The sequence below is a fragment of the Sinocyclocheilus rhinocerous genome, unplaced genomic scaffold, assembly GCF_001515625.1.
Source record: "Sinocyclocheilus rhinocerous isolate Xijiao unplaced genomic scaffold, SAMN03320098_v1.1 scaffold988, whole genome shotgun sequence".
Classification (NCBI taxonomy): Eukaryota; Metazoa; Chordata; class Actinopteri; order Cypriniformes; family Cyprinidae; genus Sinocyclocheilus; species Sinocyclocheilus rhinocerous.
Window position 1 is genome coordinate 1,303,420 of NW_015650363.1, and position 23,018 is coordinate 1,326,437.

A 23,018-nucleotide genomic window follows, 5' to 3' on the forward strand; every position below is an offset into this window, starting at 1 on the left:
CAAAATATCATGTGGTGGAACGCCCCATATATATATATATATATATATATATATATATATATATATAATGATTAAGATGTACTGTACACTTTTTTTTATTTTTTTTTTCAGTTTCACGGGATGGGTCCATTACATGCCATTTAGTCATTAAATTTAAACTTTAGATTTCAAAACCACTGAACAAATAATATATTTCTAAGAACTTAATGTGTTTTAAAATCAGCCATCATTTGTATATTTTTACCATGAACACTCTTCATCGACCCTTGTAATACTGTACATACAAGTGCCTGCACTCCAGACAGCAGGAAGCAAAGGTGAACATCACTTCTAGAACAAATACACACAGATGGAACACAACAAAGTGGATATTTGCTGAGATCACAAGCTAGAAAACACTTGTGTGATAATGTCTACAAGGCTTTCATCACTTGCTCAAGGCCTGATTATTTTCCGACCCCGAATTCATTATTTTGTCATTTGGGCCAAATCAAACAGAAAACCCCAAAATTAATCATTCACCATTAACACACTTGCCTCTGTAAGCCATATGGATGTCCCGTCCACTGTAAGACTCCCTCCATGAGCACAGCTCCACACATGCAGTCTGGGCTGAGTGTGTGTTTGGTTTTCCGCTGCCTTTTTCATTTCTCTCCACATGAAAGACTCTTTTCATGCAGTGTCCATTAAAGCCATGGAAAAGTTAGCAGCACACAAATAAACAGAGTGAGGAGCTTAATGAAAAATGATGTACTTTTAAATCAGGAGAGCTTTTCTTTGCCTCAACTCATCTGTCACCTCTGTTTTAGTCATCGGTACAGTATCCCACCACTTCTAACAGAGTAATCTTAATACAGTACTTGATCATCTCCAAAAACCCTTTCAATGAAAGTCCAAAAATAAAAAAAATAAAAAAACGCAATTCAGACTCTCTCAGAGTTTGCAGAGAGGACAAACAGAATTTATCACTTCCCCAACCTTCTCCTATAAAGAGGGCGAGCAAGAGGACGATGTGGTGGGTAAAGAAGTACAGTGACTCATAGGTGCTGAGATTATGTTTCTGTTTGTGGAAAGTGAAAGAGGGCTTACACACACAGACACACCCTGCCACCGTTATTCCTACACAAGCTACAGGCAAACCAATGCTTGCATCGACAGGGATAGTTCAGCCAAAAATTAAAGTTCTGCCATTATTTACTCAGCACCATGTTACTCCAAACCTGTATGACTTTCTTTTGTGGAACACAAAAGGTGGATTGTTGAAGAATATCCCTTTCAATATAAAGAATGTGAATGGGGACTTGGGTTGTCAAGCTCTAAAATGACGAAAAACAAAGTATTATAAAAGAGGTCCATACAACTCATGCTCCATATTTCATGTCTTCTGAAGCTATACGATAACTTCCATTGTGTCTATTGTATGTGCCTTTAGGTCCTTTTTTAGGCTTGAAAGCTTCAGTCCTATTCATTGTAATAGTATGGAAACGTACAAGCGGCAAATGCAATATTCAACATTTCTCCTTTTTTTTTTTTTGCGCCACGGTTGTACAAGTTTTTAACAACATAACGGTTAGTAATTAAAGACAGAATTTTAATTTATGAGCCATTGCTTTAGATGCCTTTGCAAACACCTACAGTACCATAAAAATTAAGGGCAAAAAAGAGGAAAAAGTACTTTATTTGTACAAAGAAGTTTGGTTCAAACAGGGACTGAAATATGGCAGTGTGTGTTATCCTGTACAGGGGGAAATTCCCTTCAATTAGACTAACAATGTTCTGACACAAAGTTTTACATTCATTCAGACTGAGTGACAGTTTGGAGTAAAATCACATAGGAAACCAGTGACATGTTCCACAAACACAGGAAAAAGGCCACATGTTCTTTCACCTTTTGTTCACTCAGTGTGTGTCTGTGTTTCAAACCTGTCTGGAATATGAATCTAAAATAAAATTCAGTCAGGTGGATTGTTCTGTTAGGATTTTTTTTTTTTTTGCTGATAAGATTTTACCCCATAAATGGTAGTTGACAAACAACATGAGCTTAATCTCAAAGTTTAAAATACAATACAATGTTCAAATGAAAATACAATGTTTAGGTGCTGTAAAGGTCAACATTTGGTTTCAGTTTTAAACCATTTTATTTACCATTTACCTTCTTAGCAGTTTACTTGTCTTGTCTCAAGAGACAAATGGATTTTTAAAAGTACAAATATTCCATGTAGTTTCTCAAATAAAATGAGTTCATGAAACGGCTTGCATAATATAGAATTTTAAAAAAAACAATGTTTTAACAGTTAAGAGTTACATGCAGCAGTTCACACTGCTATCACTGCTTGACATTTTGTTTTACAAAAACATTAGCAATTTAACAAAATGCTAGAGAATGTGTTATTTCCACAGAAATTTAGAAATACTGATTTACTGACTCCGTGTACTCGACATTTCACTTGTTGCATAGCATTAGCAACTTTTTAACAACATGGAATGAGATTATTTACTTGTCTTTCCATGATGAACAGTAGGGCTGCACGATAAATCGCATGCGATATTTAATGCGCATCTTGTCAGTAAAGCCGCTTCTGCAGTAAAGTGTTCAAATGACTCCCTAGGTGTCACTATTTTAAGTGACATTTAAGACATTAAATTTGTTTGATAACAGTTTATGTGTCATACACTACCATTCAAAAGTTGAGAAAAATTCAGATTTTTTTAATGTTTTTGAAAGAAGTCTCTTATTGTCACGTATCCGGTCCATGAACTTCCGTCTGCTAGCCATCAGAGGTCACCCTTCCCATTTCATTGACTCTCGCACTACACACTGTTGCATATCACCCCGGACTACATATCCCATCATCCACTGCACTGATGACACACACACAGTTGATTGCACACAGCACTGATTGCACACAGCTGTTATCACTCACACATCCCCTATTTAACTCTCACTCTGATCCCATTCCACTGCCGAGTATTGTTTAGCGTTTATCACTCCCCTAGCGATAGCTACATTACAGAGCCCGTTTAGTTTGTCTTAGCCTCACCTTAGTCTTGCCTTGTCTGTGTTCTCGTTTCTTGATCTTCGCCTGTGTCTCTCGGATTCCTCCTCTCGTCTTGCCCTATTTTGATTCTGTTTGCCCCTGCCTGGACCTTGCCTTGTACCTGGACTTATCCCTCTAGTCTCGCCCCTTTGATTCTGTTTGCCGATCGTTCACCTCCGCTAGCCTTAGGTTTCTTCTTGTGTCTTGCCCGCCATATACCTGTCTGCCATTATCTGACCCATGCCTGTTTTATGACCACGTCTCTGTCTTCTCCTAATAAATAGCTTGCAATTGGATCCGCACGTCTCACGTCTCGTCAGCCCCGTAACACTTATGCTCACGAGGGCTGCATTAATTTAATCAAGAATAAGGTAAAATTGAAATATTATACAGTAAAATCTGTGAAATAGTATTACAATTAAAATAACTGTTTTATTTTTCAATGTATTTTCAAATGTAATTTATTTCTGCCATGGCAAAGCTGAATTTTCAGCATCATTACTCCAGTCTTCAGTGTCACATGATCCTTCAGAAATCATTCTAATTATGCTGATTTGATGCTTAAGAAACATTTCTTATTATTATCAATGTTGTATTAACAGTGTGCTGCTTAATATTTTTGTGGACACCGTAATACAAAGTTTTCCAGGATTCATTGATGAATAGAAATAAAGAAACAGCATTTATTTGAAATTGAAATATTCTGTAACAATATAAAAGCCTTTGGCAAATCTTTGATTGGCAGTGGATCTACTTGTTATCATTACAAAAGACATGATTTGTGGCTCTAATATTTTCTTAAAATAAGTAATGAGATAAGAATTGTATGTTATTTGTCAAAAGTGCTCACTCTGCTCCCATCTGGAGCCCCTGTATGCAGGATACATTGTTAATGCATTGTTAATGCAACAGGAGGAATACTAAATTAGGAACCTAAAACTGTAAACGTTGACTTCATATTGGCTGATGTCTTCTACAGGACCGACCTCACTCCAACATCTGGAAATGAACTTTAATTACAAGTCCCAAATCTCAGAGATTACTGTAAATATGCTGTCACTAAGTACTGAGAAGCTTCTTTACCGAGCTTAAAATGTGTTGAATGAGGCCAGAAATGTTGAAGGATGCAAGTGAACTGATGAAGGACAAAGCAAAGCAAAGCGTTCAGTATAAAAGTACAGTTAAATGGATGCATAAAAACCTGGAGACAGCCTAGTGTGCTGACACAGATTTCTCAAAGAGGAGTTTCGCTTTCATCTGCGGCCACATTCGAGGAAAACCTTGGAAACATAGATGTTCTCCCTCTTTGAAACCTCAAGCGTTGGGTCCCCTCGAACCTTTGCCCTGTGGAGGGTCTTGTGTGGAAGAATGCACACCATTCATTGTTATTCTTGCACAAGAGTCTGTGCCTAAGTGGCATTATTAAAACACAGAGTGTGATTTCTGTGGCAGTTTTACTGCTTCTGGGCTTTTTATGCTGTCTGACCACAGCCTCGTAAAAACACACTCTGGCATTGACAGATTCTTGCACAAGAGTCTGTGCCTAAGTGGCATTATTAAAACACAGAGTGTGATTTCTGTGGCAGTTTTACTGCTTCTGGGCTTTTTATGCTGTCTGACCACAGCCTCGTAAAAACACACTCTGGCATTGACAGACAGCATAACCTGGGGTACTTGGGTTACACTTGCTTTTTTCCCCTGTGTCTTTCTCTCCATTATTGCCTTTATCAGGGCTTTTTTTGTCCCACCGTAAACTTTGCCTCGGGGTAGACATCCAAAACAGTCAAAGCCCTTTGACTTTGAATGTGGCAGATCTCAGGGTATCTATGCTGTTGCAGGACGATAAATTATGACATATGACACATGGCGGTAAACACACATTGGCTCTGTATTTCAGGTGATATATTAGCCTCTCAGTTTCAGTGGCATCGTGGTTCACTCGTCACCACGGGGAAGGCACGACTTCTGTGAATTATAGATCATATGAGGGCGGGTCTGCCCTTTATAAAAGCAGCACTGACTGTGATTGTGTGTCAGCAGCACCTACACCCAATACACTAGAAAAAAAACCTTGTCTTAATCAGTATTTTGTCTTGTTTTCCAGTAGAAATATCAAAACAAGATAAATTTCATTAATTTCATTTTCATTAGTCGAACTAATTTTTTTTAAGTTTTACACTTAACAAATACTTTTCCAAACAATTTTAATTTAAGGTTAATGCCATTATATATATCCGTTATATTTTGCTATTTAATGCAACTGTTTATTCATTCAAAGTTTTTAATAAATATCCAAATATATAGGGCTCACTATTTTTTTTCTGAAAGAAATATCTTCGCTAAATCAGTTTTGTTTTAGTACTAGAAAAGAAGACGAATAAAATAAGAAATTTATTTGTAGCAATCCAAGCTTCAAACACTCCTAACTGCAACAGGGTTTTTCAGGCTTTTGTCTTTTTTATTGGGTAGATAGTCAAAAAAAAAATCATCAAGAAAAATAACAAATTCCAGGAATGTGCAGGATTGAGATCTAAACATTGCAGATCAGACTCAAACCTTACCCTTACCCAAACCCCAAACCCTAGCTCCAATGAGTGTAGAACGTGTGTGGACTTCAATGTTGATATAGGACATTGGGCTAAAAAAATAAAAAATCAATGAACCCCCTTTTAGAAGCTAGAATCTCCCTGCCCTTGTTTAACAAGTAGCTGAAGGTGATACACTGGCTCTTTGACATGGGCTCCATCTCTAGTCTCAGATTATGCTCTCTGTGGGCCGGTCCCTCATAAGACAGGAGAGTACGGACAGATCCATACATGTGCATAATCAAGCAGACTGCACCAGACAGCAAGTCGATGAGACGTCACTTAGTGAAACAGATATGTCTGTTTTCCCAACATTAGCTCATGTGTACTAAAAAGATCTCGACATGAGACACAGTGGGGTTAATAGAGGGGAATCTGTCGCGGAGATGGAAATAGTAGGCACAAAGATGTGACATGAAAGCCCACAAATTTCCACAGCCTCTTTGTTATATGTCAAACTAAGTTTCCTACAATGCAACATCACCTAAAGTGAAGTGTGTAATTTCTATACCAACAGTGGCACCAAAATCCTAAAAATCCAAAAAACCCTCACTTATTAAATGTATTGACCCTTTACATCTTTCACCAGCTCATAAAATCCCTCTTAGTGCCCCTTTACAGTAACACCTCCATCCCTATAGAGCTCAATGTATGTTGGCGCAGTGTAATCATGAGTCTCCCCCCCTCCCCCTCCCTCCCTCTTGTGTCCAGCAGCTGAGAAAACAAACATGTCATAGATGTACTGCCTCTAGATACCATGCATTTGAAAGGTCGATTATGTTTGACTACAGCTGTCCTAACAAGAAAGGTTACATTGACCTTGCCCTTCTAATACAGAGAATACCAAGCATGTCTCTTGATAGGTAATATGATACAATTGTCTCTGGGATCTGTTAGTGATTCTGACACCCCAAACGAAGTGTCACTACTTGTGCATCCTCACCTACCATCTTGACTAGTTTGAGCACTTTGCCTTCAACTTTAACTTAGTTATCAACCACACATTAGTGTTCACTAAACCCAGAGGTCTAATCCATGAAATCAATTACAGTAAGGTTCAACTGGTGAATAATAGTGAACCCTTTAGGTGTTATGAACTAACAATAAACAATACTTTTATAGCAATTATTAATCTTGGCTAATGTTAATTTTTACATCTAGTAATACATTTTTAATATTTTAAGTTAACATAAAATTAACATTAATGTATTACAAACAGTGTGGTACTGTTAACTAAAACTAATACTATTAAAAACATTTTCAGTAATTAAAATAAAACTGAAATAAAATATAAATATTAGATGAAAAACTGAAATTAAAGTAAATTAAAACCATTTAGAAATATTTTAAAAACTAATGGAAATGACAAAAGCAGAAAATTACTAAAACTTAAACTGAATAAAAATATTTTAGTATAAAACTAAAACTAAAATAACACTGCTAACCAAAGAACACGAATGTACAATAAATGAACAACATTTATAAATCAAAATTAGCCTAGATTAATGAATGCCATAACATTTTTTTGATAGCTAATGCATTAGCTAATGTGAATGAACCTTAATGCAATGAACTATAAAATGTGAAACTGTACAGTTGTTACTTTAAACGTGATGTCTGTAATTTCAACCTGTCTACTTGTCTGACCAATGGTGGATAGATGGTGTCCAAGCCTGAAAACATGTTAAAACCTAGTGCTAGTTCTTCCTAAAAATCACTTTTGTTGATATAACCTAATATAATGAGATTGATTTAGCCATCATAAATAATATTTGTGACTTGAATAAGACCATTTAATTTAGATGTCACCACATTAGGCTATCTGATAAAAAATTTTTACAGTGTGGGAGGGTGAAAGACATTAGGAAATCAGGGAAATGTCCTCAACCCACACCGTAGCACAGCCACATAAAGGACAGCTTTGACGAGGAGAACAAAAGGTCTACTTGTGTGCATAATATCTGCAAATTGGATAACAAAAACAAACAGCTGTGGGTGAAACACTGAGAAGAAAAGGGGGGTCACTGCGAGGAAGGGGACACGTGTTCAAAGCCAAGAGAAACAGGCCTGTGTCATCGCAGGTGCTCAGTGAACACACAGACACAACAACGTCTACTATATGGTGACTGATTGGTAAACAACGAGAGGTGCAACAGGGAAGATCAAAGCAAAATATCTATTGTTAATAAAAGCACCTGTCGAAAGACACTTTGATGACACCTGTTTGAGAGGGCATCAAAGCATGACCAGACTTTTGTGTTCATCTGCAAACAGCTCCTGATACCACAACCCAAACCAGAAGATGGCTTTGAAAAACAACGCCTCAACTGGCATGCGTTTTGTGGTCTAGACTGAAGGAATTTCTGGATTTGTCGTCCAGATGTCATCGCAGGGTTACCTCTGAGTGACCCCTCAAAATGGCTGCACATGCCATTTGAGGATCCAGCTTTTCTTTTCTTTTCTTCACTAGCTACCATCTCATAGGTCACCTGTTGCACAGACTCACTCCACATAAGCTCCTTGTTCATATTGAGTTACAATTTAATCAAAATGAGAAATCTGATTAGACCCCTAGAATATGCCATTATATGAGCTCGCCAAGGGCTGAAAGACCATTTGGTGTGCTTACTGTATATCTGCATGCTTGAGAAGTAGGTTTCTGTATGTTTATAACTTTTTGAGCGGATTTGTGAGACAGGAGAGCGGAAAACAAACCTCACAAATAAATGAAAATGTTAGTGAGATAGCATCGGTTCCAGCTAAAAGCCTGCTCGGGTTCATCTCCCCACATGCTGGCAAAGTAGCTGCCACCTGGCGAGACCCTAGCAGGATGTGTTATGAAAATGAAATGCTAACATGTCTGCAGGGCTGGACAGGGGTCTGGTGACTAGCTGCACATGCAGCTTACAGCCCCCTGCCGACCTTCAGATTAGACCTCGGAGCTCACGGGGGTAGACTAAGCCCAGATATCTTTCTCAGTATCCGATGTTCCTTTCACGCATCACTGGAGCTTTGGACCCAAACAAAACATGAAAAAAGGAAGGTTGTGTGCAGTGTCGGGGAGTAACTTCTTTAGAAGCAATGCTACTACCTTAACTCTACATTTTCCAGTAGCATGATAGCAGCTCAGATGTTTTCGAAACAGTAACAACTAGCAACTTATTTTCAGCAAACAACAGTGTAGAGTGATAAAATGTGTACTTATGCGGTATTCTATGGCATAGTTTAAATACTGCGATTAGCGTGTTCAAACAGAAAATTCATACAAGAAGAAACACACTTCAAAGAGTTCAAGAGAGGGTTCAAAAAATGAACACAAATAAATAAATTAAATACATAAATAAATAAAAATAAAGCCACCAATTTGAGCCCCTGCACAACATTGGGCAGATTTTGTCATTTTATTCCAACATGTTCAGCCAAATGTTGATATTCGTTACAATATTTTCAACATAGTTTGTTTTGTTGCATTTAGTGTACCATAACTAAGCTGTTGCCCTGATTCAAATTAATTAAACAATTCTAATTGTTTATTCATTCAAAAACCCTCATTGTTGTTCTGCCAGAAAAATTTGGCTTAAATTATAAATTATATAATTGGATGGTTGTACACAAAGATATCTCTAGCTCGATCTCATGAGAATTTGTAATAATTAAATTTGTATGAAATGAGAAAATTGAAAGAAAACATTAAACTCAAATACAACCTAAATCTAACCATAAAGCCTCACCCTCTGACCCAAACCCTAAACCTAAGCCTATATTTCCATACAATCCACGTTGAAATCTTCTTTTACAAATGATTCCTTGTCATGAAATTCTGTTGTATTGCACCCTTAAGTAGCTCCAATGTAATTAGATCTTTTTTGTTAGTAAGTTATAGTACACCTACGTTTTCAAGAGAAGCTTGACTGTAGTTGAAGTACTTTAAATTGAGTAGCTTGTATCTTGACAGCTTTCAAAGATGCTTTCCCATCACTTATGTTGTTAATGCATGCAAACACCAGGGCACTGAGACTTTATCTTTCTAGAGTACTCGTTCACACAGAGATGCGCACATACTCAAAACTACCAATGAAAAGTAAAGAGATTCTTTAAAATAATTTAAAAAATGTTTCACACGCATGAAAACTGACTACAGACGGATCGTTTCATGCAGCATCAGAGGATTGTGGCAGTGGCTCTTTAAGAAGATTAAAGACTCCTGACAAGCAGCATGGGATGAGTCATCCTTACACATGGAGACTAATACGTGGCAGAGTGTCACACCAGGCGGCTGCTAACAGACCTGCTCTAAACATCTCCACCTGCTTTAACACTCCGATTCAGCTTTAAATTGAGCTCAGTATTGCATCCACACACACAGTACACATCAAGTAAAACAACCTCATAGATAGGATAGATAGACGAGTGATCTCTAGACATTCTGTTCCCATCTTAAATTTACCAAATAAGCAAAACTGAAAGGTCAAGGTCACATGACTCATCAGCAATGACTCAAATTTGCTTTTTCAGAGATTTGACACCTACTAGTCACTCTTGGAGCTTTCTAGACATCTCACACTTGGAAACAGCTCTTCAAATCAACAAAATCTCCCATTGCACTGACGTGTTTGTCTTTGCATCACCTCTTACGAAATGAGATGTCAAAAACACTACTCCAACATGCTGTAGATTCTCTTACTTTTCTATTTTCTGGTCTCAATCTAGGGTTTCAGGTTATAATAGGCTGCAGGGATTAAGACAACAATGCAAAGGCAGGTGAATGTACAATAACACACCTATGGACCAGTTACAGCTGGTGGATTCAGTGCTCGCTTGTACAACAAGAAGCAACAAATGTCAGCCACCCACACACAAGAAATGAATTTGGATGCAAAATGCAAAACTCACTATGAAAATCTGTGCTAGCATACGGTCATCTTTTAATTTGAGTGTCATATTGCTGAACAGACCACCACAGAGAATGAAGCAAACACAACAGAAGGATGTAGTGCGATGATAAGTGCGCTTTAATGTGCTATCGTCATCCTCTTTTTGTGCCCAAGCAGCGATGATTACAGCGAGCCATCCAACACGCAGTCCACTGATTGTGCCAGTCAGGCGGGCAGCTATTTCTGCCCACTATTACTGTATGTGCCATTACTTCTCACTCTCTGGCCCCTCTCAATTCAAGACCCAAATATAGCGCCATCAAATGGATCTGATAAGGGCTCATTTTCCTGGCCCACTTCCAGCAAGCCAGAAAATCACTGAAACGATTTCACAATGGCATCAGTCCAATGGCATTTTGATTTGTTTGGAGGGGTTTATTCTGTTTATTTTTGATGGTCGGTACAAACTTTTGGTAGTGTGGGAAGTCTGAGAAAAACATGTTTTTCTTTGCTGTGCATAGATAATATGGACTTCAGATTTAAGATAATGAGCTAAGTAAGCATAAAAGATATGAGCGGATTAATATCAGTATGAGGGTATGAGGGATATTTAATGCATTAAATAGCAATTTCTATATCAGAGTGATTTTCTGAGCCCTTTTCCTCACTCTGGATATATACAGTTCTTGAAGGGTGGGCAGGGGAGCACCAATAATCCTTACAGAAGTCCGAACCATCCTCTGTAGTCTTCTGATAGCTGATTTTGTAGCTGAGTCAAACCAGACAGTTATTGAAGTGCACAGGACAGACTTAATGACAGCTGAGTAGAACTGTGTGAGCAGCTCCTGTGGCAGGTTGAACTTAGTTAAGTTCACCAGGTCATTAATGAAGCAGATTTTGTGTTTTAACCAAATTAAGTTAAGTAGTTCATAAGTCAAACAGTCCATTTGAGTGCCTCTAAACTACATACTTGTCATAAGCTTCAGAGAAAAATGCAGTCTGGAGAGTTATAGTGTTCATAACCCAAAGTCCTATTACGATTTTCTGCTTTGACGGAAGCACTTTGGCTAAAATGGCCCAAATTGATCTGTACGCCTAACGACAAATAAACCCCTTTAAAAGTCTCTGTTATTAGATTCATATGTGTCTCCCTCGATAATCTCTGCGCCTGTGATCCCAACAGCATTAAGCCACTGCATTAAAGAGCCTGTCGTGTATGCTGTGGGCTTTACAAGTCTGCTCTGTAGACCTTCACAGAGTGGAAGAGAGAGAATAAAGGGGGGTAACTCAATAAGGCTCATGGCACCATAGTGGTCCATGAGACCTGCCGTCTACCTTGCTCATTACCAAAATGCTGCTTTTTCTCCTATCAGACAGATGTTGGAGCGCGGCGCTTACGACCAGTGAGAAATGAGATGAAGCGATGCCCAAGTCACTTCACAATCACTACGTTTTTTATTTGTGACCGTTGATTTCATTTCCCACCAAATGAGGCCCGTGGAACATGATGCAAAACATGCGCGGAGTCGTTTAACACGAGCCGCGTTTGAGCCTTATATGCTAACTCCCATTTAAGAAGGCACATTTATTTGCAAATTGGTATTTGACATAAATCCAATTGGAGCTTGAATGTCACGGTTGTGGAAATAGTGAGGGGCAACCATATGTAATCAGTTAAAGCGATGTGTGTCTGTGTATTTCCTAACTGATGCCTTTTCCATGTGCGCTGGAAAGACAAACACAGATGGTATTTAATGACACTGGAGATGTTGCTAGCTATTTTTCAGTGAGGAAACCACTCACGTTAAAAGCTTCAAGCCCTATTCCTCAGAGAAAAGTTCAGCTTAGGCTTTTGAGAGAAAAGTGAGTGTTTGCTGATTAAAAATTTAATGATCTGAATCACATAATACAATGATATTTGTGTCCCTTATGTTGAAGAAACTGTTGAAACAAAGTTTCCACCTGACTCAAAAATCACAGCTCAAGCAACCACTATCATCATTCCTCCCAAGGGCCATCATTGGGACACAAGAGTCTACTAAATATGCTGAAAATGTCATTCCAATTTTTTATTTTCTCGTTCTGTATAACACTAAGATAATTTGAAGAATGTTTTTGTACAGTGGAAGTCAGTGGGGTCCAAAACAACATTGGAAAGAAAGTGAGCCATCCAGATTTGGAACAACATGAGTTATTGATGATATTTTGATTTAAATTTTTGGGTAAACTAACCCTCTAAGCTTATGCTGAAGACCACATTAAACCCCAGAGGTCTTCAGACACATGCTAAAGTGCTTCTATGCTGGATGGAGAGAAAAAAAAAAGCAGAGTTCTGCTTTCATGCACCAGGAGTGGCAGAGCCTTTTATATACATAATGTTCGTATAATGCTCTGGCTTTTAAAGGCCCTGGGTCTACATTACAACCCTCTACACTGTTCTCTAGCGAGCGAGTGCACCCAATTACCGTATCAAATAAAAGCCATCAGCTATATGAGGTTTGCTGATTATGATAGGCTTGCATAGGAAGTTGGACGCAAGAGCTCTTTTGAGAGCATGGCTTATTGCATCCTCATATAGTACAAAACAGACTGTGGAAATTCACAGCCATGCAATTCACAATAAAAATGCAGACACATGTGCACAGGCTAATGCTAATACACACACATACCCATGAATTCAGCCTCAACAACAGGAAAAATGTGGAGAAACTGCCAGTATGGGTCTTTATGCCAATGGTTTTCAACAGGTAGGTGCTGCAACTACACCATCTGCCTCTAAAGAGCATCTTTGTACACCACTAGCCATTTAATTTTTTTCCAAGCAACATGTTTATTGATAACATCTGTAGAACGTCTTCTATAATATAATGAAATAAACTATTAACTTTAAACAAATTCAATTTAACACTAAAAAGCATGTATCAAACCAGGCCATGCACACTTCAAACACACCAGCACATGTGCAATGTTTAGGTTTTCATAACGCTAGTCAGTCATCCAGTTGGCGATACTGGTTACAGCTTTGAGTTGATCTGCATCTGACTTTGAAGTTTAAATACATTCAAACTTAAAATAACTTTTCTGGTTAAATGATTGCATGTTGTATAAACCCCTCTGATGTGAGGAATGTGAAGTGTAGTGTGTGTGTGAGTGTAATAAAAAGCACATGACTTCATGGTTTATTCTCTCTAGCATTTGTTCCTCTCCACAGCCTCTGCCATTCACTTGCTCCTCCGCAATTGGACATGGACCCTGGATCATTCCCACACATGCAGACAAGAGACACATGTGACATCTCTCTCTTCTCACCCATGTCCACACACACATAAAAATCTCGGTATTTTTTTGTCAGGGTTTCCAGTAAAAATACACAAACTGGAAGAATTTAAAATTACTAACAAAACTTGTTTTCAAATTTTTTCTTACTTCCCTGGAAAACTGTTGTAGAAATCTTACAGAATTTACTTGAGTTTGGACATAAAACAATAAAAAAAAATTCAGATGGGTTAAAAAATTAATCTAATTCAAGATACATTATATACTAATATATTACATTTAATTCAAGATATATTATACAAATTTTATGGCTAAGATAAATGTATAAATTCAATATTTTACTGAAAAAACTGATAAAAAAAAATTATTTTAAAGAATATTTATTGTTTTCAGAGAATATGTATTGAAAAGGTTTTATTTTCACACATTATCCCGCTTATTTAGTATCATTTTTTTTTTGCCCTTTACAAATCTCATATTTTTAGAGAATATGTCTCGAATAAAGTTCATTTTTACACATTGGATATGTGTTCTTTCTTTTATTAACATAAATCTAACATAATACTAATTTAGTAAGGTTTACACAAAACAACATATAATAATAATAATCATGATCATAATATTTGACCAAGATAAGAAATGCATTTTATTTAAGACATATCAAAAATAAATGTATCTTGTTTTAATAATATTTTGATATTATTTAACTGGAAAATTAAACTATACTGATTAAGAAAATATGATATGATACAATGTATTTGCCTGTGTCTGTATGTGAGGCACTATCCTGACAATATCAGCAGTAGCTCCTTTATATTCCTGTATTTTCCCTCATGTGCAGTTAGCTCATGAGAGGAATGAGTCAGAAGTAATAGAGGAGACCTCCCCACCTCTTCCCTTTAAGGAGGGGCAGCAAGTGAAAAGGTCAGTCTTGTTTTGCTTTTGTTTATGGATCTTTCTGTTTGTTGTTTGTCATGAATCTCGCTGAACTGAGCTTGTCTCTACTAACAGTAAAAAAGAGATTCCAGCCCTGGCAGTTGCACGTAACAGCACATTTTTGGATTGACTTGAGCACTGTCTGATGCCAAAATATTCACTAAATGCAGACATCCCCCTCTCTATCACAAACACATACACACAACTTCAGACACTATAACTATAGTCTGTCATTTTGTGCTCTCGGGTCTTTGGAGAGGATCTGGATTGAGGGGCCTACTTCCTTTACCTCTTCCTCCATATCCATAAATCAGCTTTGGGTTCAGGATGCAGCGCACAGAAAAAACTTCAGGGAAAGAGTGAGTTTGAGACTCTGAGGAACAGAAGGAAACAGGTCGTGGCAATCAAGCACTCTGTTGGACATCTCGGTGCACGGTAGAAAAAAGGAAAATGGGTTTAGGCCTGCGAAGATAAACCTGAGTGGCGTACATTACCGCAAAAATATCGAACAGGCCACAGGAACATCCATTTGGCTATGCGGAGTAACAGCAATGTCAGCACACAACAGGAATTTGGATTAGGCTCAAAAACATTGTCCCGCAAGGAACCGCTTTCATACATTCCAGCGAACATTCAAAGGAGTACACGACCGTATAAAACAAATGCCGAAAAAGGAATTGAAGAAATAACCATGAAGAATATAGATTAGGAGTTCAGTGTATCTGTGTGTCACTATGGTTTCAGGCTCTGCGGTCTAAGGGAAGGATGATGTTATTCATGAATGTGACCTTAATTTCAGACAACCCAGCATTCCTTTCTTTGACACTGTATATACAAAGAAAGATTTCACAAGAGCCAAACGTCAGAGCATTGAGGAACTTCATATAGTGTCTAGCCATTTAAATTACCTGTTCCCAAAATCGACAATATGGCCTAAACAGCCAACAATATGGTCTAAACGGCTTAGCCCATACAATGAGGGGTTGTGGTGTGGTGGTTAAATGAGAGTGATGCAAATTCGAGTCTGGCTCGCATTTAATTTTCTGATAATTTCCTTAAATCTTTCTATCCTTTCTTTACTATCCCTAAAAATAAAAGTCGCCAAAAAATACATAAAAACTGGACTGGTAGCTGAAAGATCATGGTTTGAGCCATGAATATAGCAATTGTGCCACTTTTGAGAGACTTAATTCCAGAGGAACTGTTCCTGTAATACATTCCTGTAGTTCAATTGAACATGACACTACCAATGCCACTGTAGGTTGAAGAGCAGGGAAAACACATAAACTTTAATTAAATTTTTGGGGTCAGTAAACATTTTTTATAATGCTATTTTTGTGAAAGAAATGAATACTTTTATTCAGAAAGAATACATTACATTTATCAAAATTGACAGTAAACACTTTTCTATTTAAAATAAATGCTGTTCTTTTGAACTTTCTATTCATCAAAGAATCATATCACAGTTTCCACAATAGTATTAAGGAACTATTTTCAACATGAATAATAAAAAAAAATGTATTGTGCAGCAAATCAGCATATTAGAATGATTACTGAAGGATCATGTGACACTAATGGCTGCTGAAAATTTAGCTTTGCCATCACAGGAATAAAGTACATTTTAAAACATTAAATTAGAAAATGGAAACACATTAAATATAATATAATATAATATATATGTACTTTTTGGATACAAGCGTCTACTAAAGTAGTGACTTTCAAACAGGACACCTGTGGCTCAATGCCAATATTTCACCTTGTATAATGGTTAGCAACCAAGTGGGAGGCTAGATAATGTATGAGACCGTACTAGAGGTCGGTCCCTCTGTCTCTGTGATTAGCCGGTGCAGACAGGCTCTCTCATTAGCTTGGCTTTGGATGAAAATGGAGCAAAATGAAGCTCATTATCACAAAGCGTAACTAATATAGCACAGCAACTCCACAAACACGCACACACACCTACACACCCACACACACTCAATAGAAGGCAATAAAACTCCATTATTTTCCGCTCCAAAACTTTCATTTCACATTAAAGTGACCCTGATCTCAGTCTGGTTAGCAAGGGGTGTCTGGACCTGAACTATGCCAATTACCTATGATGTAATTACCATTGAGAGAGCGTTCACTGCACTGCCTGTAGGGCCCACATGCTCTCCTCTCGCCCCTCAGTCGTTTTAAGGGCCCGGCCTGAGCTTGATTTATGGGTGAGCTGAGGATGGGGTGCCTGCTTTTGAAGTCCATGAATGTGCAATATAAAATACACCTGGAAAGAGCCAGGGGCTCCCACCACCTTACACGAGCAGGGGGTGGAGTGGTGTACGAGAGGAAGGGGGCATGAGGAGAGGAGGGGTCAAAAGTGTTTCCTTTCAGGTTGGCTTTTATGGCACTACTTCAAACAATCGCTGGCTCTCTCTCTTTCTCCCTCTGTCCCCACCCTGGTCATTGTACAGAGCCAACTGGACTGTAATTGGTCTTTCTTCTCTTTCATGGGCCTGTCTCTCTCCATATACACCTCCCATCACTGTTCTCTGAAGTTACATGTAACAAATGTGTCAATTCGCCAGGTGCCAGAAAGACTGAGCTTCAGAGAGCTTCATACTCGTTCAGAGAGGTGTGGTGTGGAAGGTTTCACAGCTAACAGCTGTAAAACATGTTCAAAAATATCACATATCAAAAATACCCCAACTAGAGCTGGATGATGACTAGAAAATTGGTTTTATATGATAAATCAGTGAGTACATACTTCACTTCATTTGAAATAAAGTAGCACAAGAATATGGAAATCATTCCATACATGGTAAGTAATGGGGTCCAAAAAGAACACACTGAAAAATTTATTTTTGTTTTTTATTTAAAAACAAGAAAAAGTCTTAAGATTAGGATTTATAATCATTTTAAAGAAAAGTTATATAATATAATATAATATAATATAATATAATATAATTCTTAATTGTATGTAATTCTTTGCAATTATTAAAAATCCTAATAAATCAATTCTAGCTTTAAAATGATATTATATTATATTATATTATATTATATTATTCATTTAAATCTAAAAAAAGTTTTAGAATTTTGAATAATTAAAAAAAAGTTGTTATGACTTAAAATGAAGACCATTATATAGTTTTTTTATCGTAACGTTTGTTCAATTATCTAAAATACTAAAGATATCAATTATTGAAATAAATTAAAGAATTTAAATAAATATTATATTAGACTTTCATTTCTTATAATTTTTAATAATAATAAAAGAAAGGATTTTGAATAATTTAAAACAAAGAAAAGTTCAGACATAAAATGAAAATGTATATATAGTATTATATGTCATAACTTTGTTTTAATAATCCCAATAATAATCCCTAAAATAATATAATATACTATGTTTTTAAGTAAAAAAAAAAAAAAAAGCAAATAAAATAATATTATTAGTGGTCTCAGACATTTGAACCCTAATGTATATCAAAATACCACTGAATTACCATCTGACACCATCACTATACCTTGGTACGACCACAATACTTTCAGTAAGGGTTAACAGCTTCAGATGGTAGCAGCTGTAAAACGTGACACTTAAGACTGTCCTTTCACGAAGACATATTCAGACAGAATAGCCTCTTAGCTCCAGTCACTGACACACAAATATACACACCTACCACAAAAACAGGATCTTGAGGCAGACATTACATCAGTGCTGAAACTTGAAGATGGCATAACTTAAATCACACTAGATGAAACACGCAATACACACGCTCAACACACACACGCAAGAGTTTATGATGCTAATTCTGCCATCTGATTTGTGAACATACTTTAATAGAGACTCGACCACACTGTTGGGTGTACAGCCAGTCGGCGTGCAGATTCCACATGTGCGTGAGTTTCAGCGAGACAAACTGTTTGACAATTTGGGTGAAGACTTACAGAGGAATCTGTATACACGTATGCACAACTTCGAAGTTTCGGTAAACACAGAGAGAAAAAGAATAGACAAAAACATCACGCTCATGCACACGCATAAACTCACGCAGAATGAGCAACAGGTATCTTCCCTGGCAGGAGATCAGCCATTTTGAAGCTAAACCTCAAAGGAGTGACTCACTGCCATCACATGGCACGGCACAAGCTATTTCAGATTGTGCCTTGATTTTTTTCCCCACCTATCTTCTGTTGTCGGCTGGCCAAGGGGCGGACACACGAGACGGGCGTATGTGTGAGCCCTTCTCCAGCATTCAATGTCCTCCAGTACATCATTTGCGTACTAAAATCTGATAGCCCTGCTCCACAACAAAACTATGTTCAAACTTGAGCGATTCTTAAACAGCAACTTGAGAAGAGCAGAAGTTGGAGGACTTTGTTAGGCATGATTAATCAAAACTACGGATTTTTCCTAATCTGGAGTGACCGAATTGAAGTGGAAATTATTAGGGAGGGATGCAGGGAAGACAAACAGGGATGAGATCTATTTAAACCTGCTTGGCGGGGTCTTACCTCTTTGAAGTTAACCTTGGGCCCTGCTCTTTTCCGCTTGCTGCCCTTTCCACCAGACCCACTGAATTGAATCCATTTTGCAACCTGCGGAAGAGGAGGCAGAGGAGGGCGGGAGAGAGAGAGAGAGAGAGAGTGAGAACGTATGAGAGACAAAGACATCGTAAAATACCTGCCGCACAACATTTTCACTTAGTAATGAAATAGTTAAACATGATGCACTTAGCACATACAAGCTCGATTCAACAGTTTCTGAGCTGAAGGACGTCATTCAAACACGAGAGAAACAGATACAATGACTGAAAGACACTAAATACAAAGCTTCAGGGTAAAATCCTTCACTTCACAAACCAAAAATACACCTTCTAACTGTGTGATTTCCTCTCTTAGCCACTGAGTGATGCTCCAGGTACAAGGAATAGCGAATGCTACCCACAATTACACAATAAAGACGGTTCAAACCGCAAACATCCTCAAAGACTTTCTCAAAACAGAAGATCCACAGTTGTAAAAGTTACCAAGACCTCTTGAATGAAGCATATAAAGTGCTACAGGACATATAGTAAAGAACTATCAATCTGCAAAGGAAGTAAGATATAAACAGGTGCTCAATGGGAGCTTTAAGAGTTAAAAAAAGTGCTTTACCTCTCCTTTGACTTCTTGCACCGCTGGAGTCCGCAACCATTCTGAGCAAGCGTCCCTCGGCCACTGAACAAGAGGAAGAGATCAGCAGAATGTTGAGTGGAAAGAGAGAGAGAGAGAGACAGAGAGAGAATCACTTGTTCCTTGATGGGAACTAACCACTCGACACAGCAAGCTCTGCGACCAGGAGCACGAGTATAAAATAGAGGACAAAATCCCCTCATTAATTTGAAACGGAGGAGTTCTCCTCTAAAGATCCTCGCTCGCGACTCCTGCGAGATCTTCCACACGCTCGCGCTGCACTTAACCTTATTAAAGCTCGCACCGTCGGCGCACTGAATACCTTCCGTCACTGAGAGAGGGAGGAAAGAGAAAGGAGAGTGAGAAAAGGAGGAGGCAGAGAGATGAGGAGTGCGTGTGGGGGAGCAGACGGCAGTAGCGGCAGTAAAAGGTCTGGGAGCGGAGCTTCATTGTAATCAACAGCGTTGACTCCCCGTGCAGCCAGAGGAGGGGACGCTTGTCTCTCTCTCCGTCACACACACGCAAGCATGCACACACACTTCTCTCGGGGCTGCTGCTTTCAGAGGGACTGTCTCTTTAAAACTGATGAGCCGTGTGTGCGTTAGAGGTGTGTAAACACAAAGGCAGGTATAGAAGGATCTCACAGACAGGCTGACACGGCCTCTTGCAGGTAATAAGAAACATGTGGGAGATAAGAGGAGCGAAAACAGACCCAATGATGTCCCCTATCCATTAAAAAAAAAGTGATGGTATCAGGTATTACTATATTCATATACCATAGTACATCAAAGGTCTTTCAAACATTTCATCTGCTTTAATGATATTTTTGTTATCAAGTGAATTTTTACACCTCTTCTAGAGAAAATGTATGTGAGTGTTGTGGTTGGACACCAAGACGTTGCTATGTGATCGAGCGGTTGCTAGAGGGTTATTGACTGGCTCAGGTAAAAAGAGCTCACATCCTCAAGTCTTGTTCAGACAGGCAGCAAAAATTTGCTTTCTGTCTATCTGACCTAAAGTGTTGTAGTTTTGTCATTTGAACCAGGCTTATCATAGTTCTATGATTCAGTCTATTTTGCAATCGTTTTCTCTCTATAAGGGTTAGTTTTATTTATTATTTAATTTTGTGTATGTGTGTGCGTTTTTTATTTTATTTTTTTGCTTCCAAAGATATTGTGTTAATGTTAAATAATATAATTTAAATAGTGGCATTAAATATAAATTTTATAAAATGTGAAAATATAAAAAATTAAAACTAAACTTTGTTTGAATTAATAATTTTATTATTAATTTAAATATTAATTTAGTTTTGAAGTCATAAAAGCATTTTTAGTTTCAGTTTTTCCAATTATAATAGTTTTATCTTTATTTTGGTCAACAAAAAAATCCAATCTGGCCACAAATAATTATTAAAAGTCAGTCAGCAAAACAAAAAACAAAACACAGATTTCCCATGCAGTTTGCATAACAGCCAAGACATTCTGGTCCCAAAATATGGCTTGGGTTTCGGTTTAAATGCAAGTTTATGAATTTTTCCATCCGTTTATTGTCCGCTAGGCGAAATTTGTAATTAAGATTGCTTAGAGATGTAGCACACCTCTCCTCAAGTCTTATGAGACTTTATGTGCGTGCATGATTTTATTAGCAACTTTAAGAGTTAAATAAATGTATTTTTGTTACCCCAGGGAAGAGAGAAAAAAGTCTGTGAAATGTGTGCGTGTCTATATATGTGTGTTTTTTGACTCTTGTGCACTTTCGGGAAAGGAGAGTAGGCAGAGCAGAATTTGACTCTCGGGCTGCAAACTGCCATTGTTAACTTGGATACCACACATAGCAGTTTTACGGCCCAGATTGCCTGGTTCATTCCCGGCACAGCCAGGCCTTTGTGCGCCTGCAAGACACTGCAATCAGCCCCCTCTCATTGCCAAACTCGTAAAGTACGCACACAAACACACTTGCAAACTCCCATCTCACACACGCTGACAGCATATACGGTAAATTTAGTATTTCTGTGTTAGTACGTCTGTACGAACTCCTAAACATGGCGTGCTCAGAACTAAATTAGTGTTGAACAGTTAACAGTGGGATGTTGCCCTTGTGTTGGCGGCACAACAGCGACAGCTGCTTTTTACAATGACAGACGTGCTAACTGCTCTCACAGCTCTCTGTCTGAACTTGAGATGGTTTTTTTTAATATTTTCTCATCTGTCAAATGATCTGATCCCTCCTACTTTATTAATTCGCATTCCTGGTCTTATTGTGCTTGATATGATTCATTGATGAACAAATCAGATTCATCTTTGTAATCATTCATCAAAATATAATAACTTTCTTTCAGGTCAACCACATGCTATAAAGCCGAAGGTCGTCACCTTCTGCACAATTAAAGGCCAAGCTTATTGTTTTCAGTTGTGTTTATGCACACTTTACACAACTAAAAGCAAACTACTGTATGTACAACAATTATTATACATTAAATTAGATTATTCCCCTCACCAATTGTAATTATGATTCCAAATTTCAAATTTTCAGTAAAATTTCATACACAGAGCAACACAAGAGCTGATTTATGTAAGCATGTCAACAAATAACACAAAGGATTGGCTTGCAGACGATTTTTTTACACTGACTGACACAAAAAAATGTTGATGAGGCAGCAGTTGGGCAGACATGGGATTTCATTAGCTGTTGCTCATTGCTACTCTTTTGCTAGCGAGTTTGTCACTCATGGACAATTTTTTGTCCCTCAAAGAGATTATTTATCTTGTTTGTTAAGAAAGGAAGCTGTCCAGCACTACATTTTGTGTTCTAGTTATATTCAACCTTACACACACACTCAAACAGTAAGAGCTGGACAAAGATACACACTCACACACTCTCAAACACACACACACAAAGTTCCTCTTTTGAGTGATAAAATAACTGGACATGAACTTGCACCTGATCGCTAAGGTGGCAGTGGATTAGACATTTAAGTGAATGCAGCTATGCTGTGTTCCAAAACCTAGCGAGCTGCTTACATAGGCAGTATATTAAGGCAACAGTACCGACATGCAGATGGTTACCAATATAGGCAACTTATGCAGTCTCTTAAAGGGACAGTCCACACAAAGTTATTTACTCACCCTCATGTCGTACCAAACTTATGAGTTTCTTTT

General features: G+C 37.9%; 1 pseudogene; it reads right to left on the reverse strand.

Moving 5' to 3' along the window:
* The window catches only part of LOC107711820 (aminopeptidase O-like), a 76,518-nt pseudogene that overhangs the window by 26,026 nt on the left and 27,474 nt on the right, over positions 1-23,018 (reverse strand).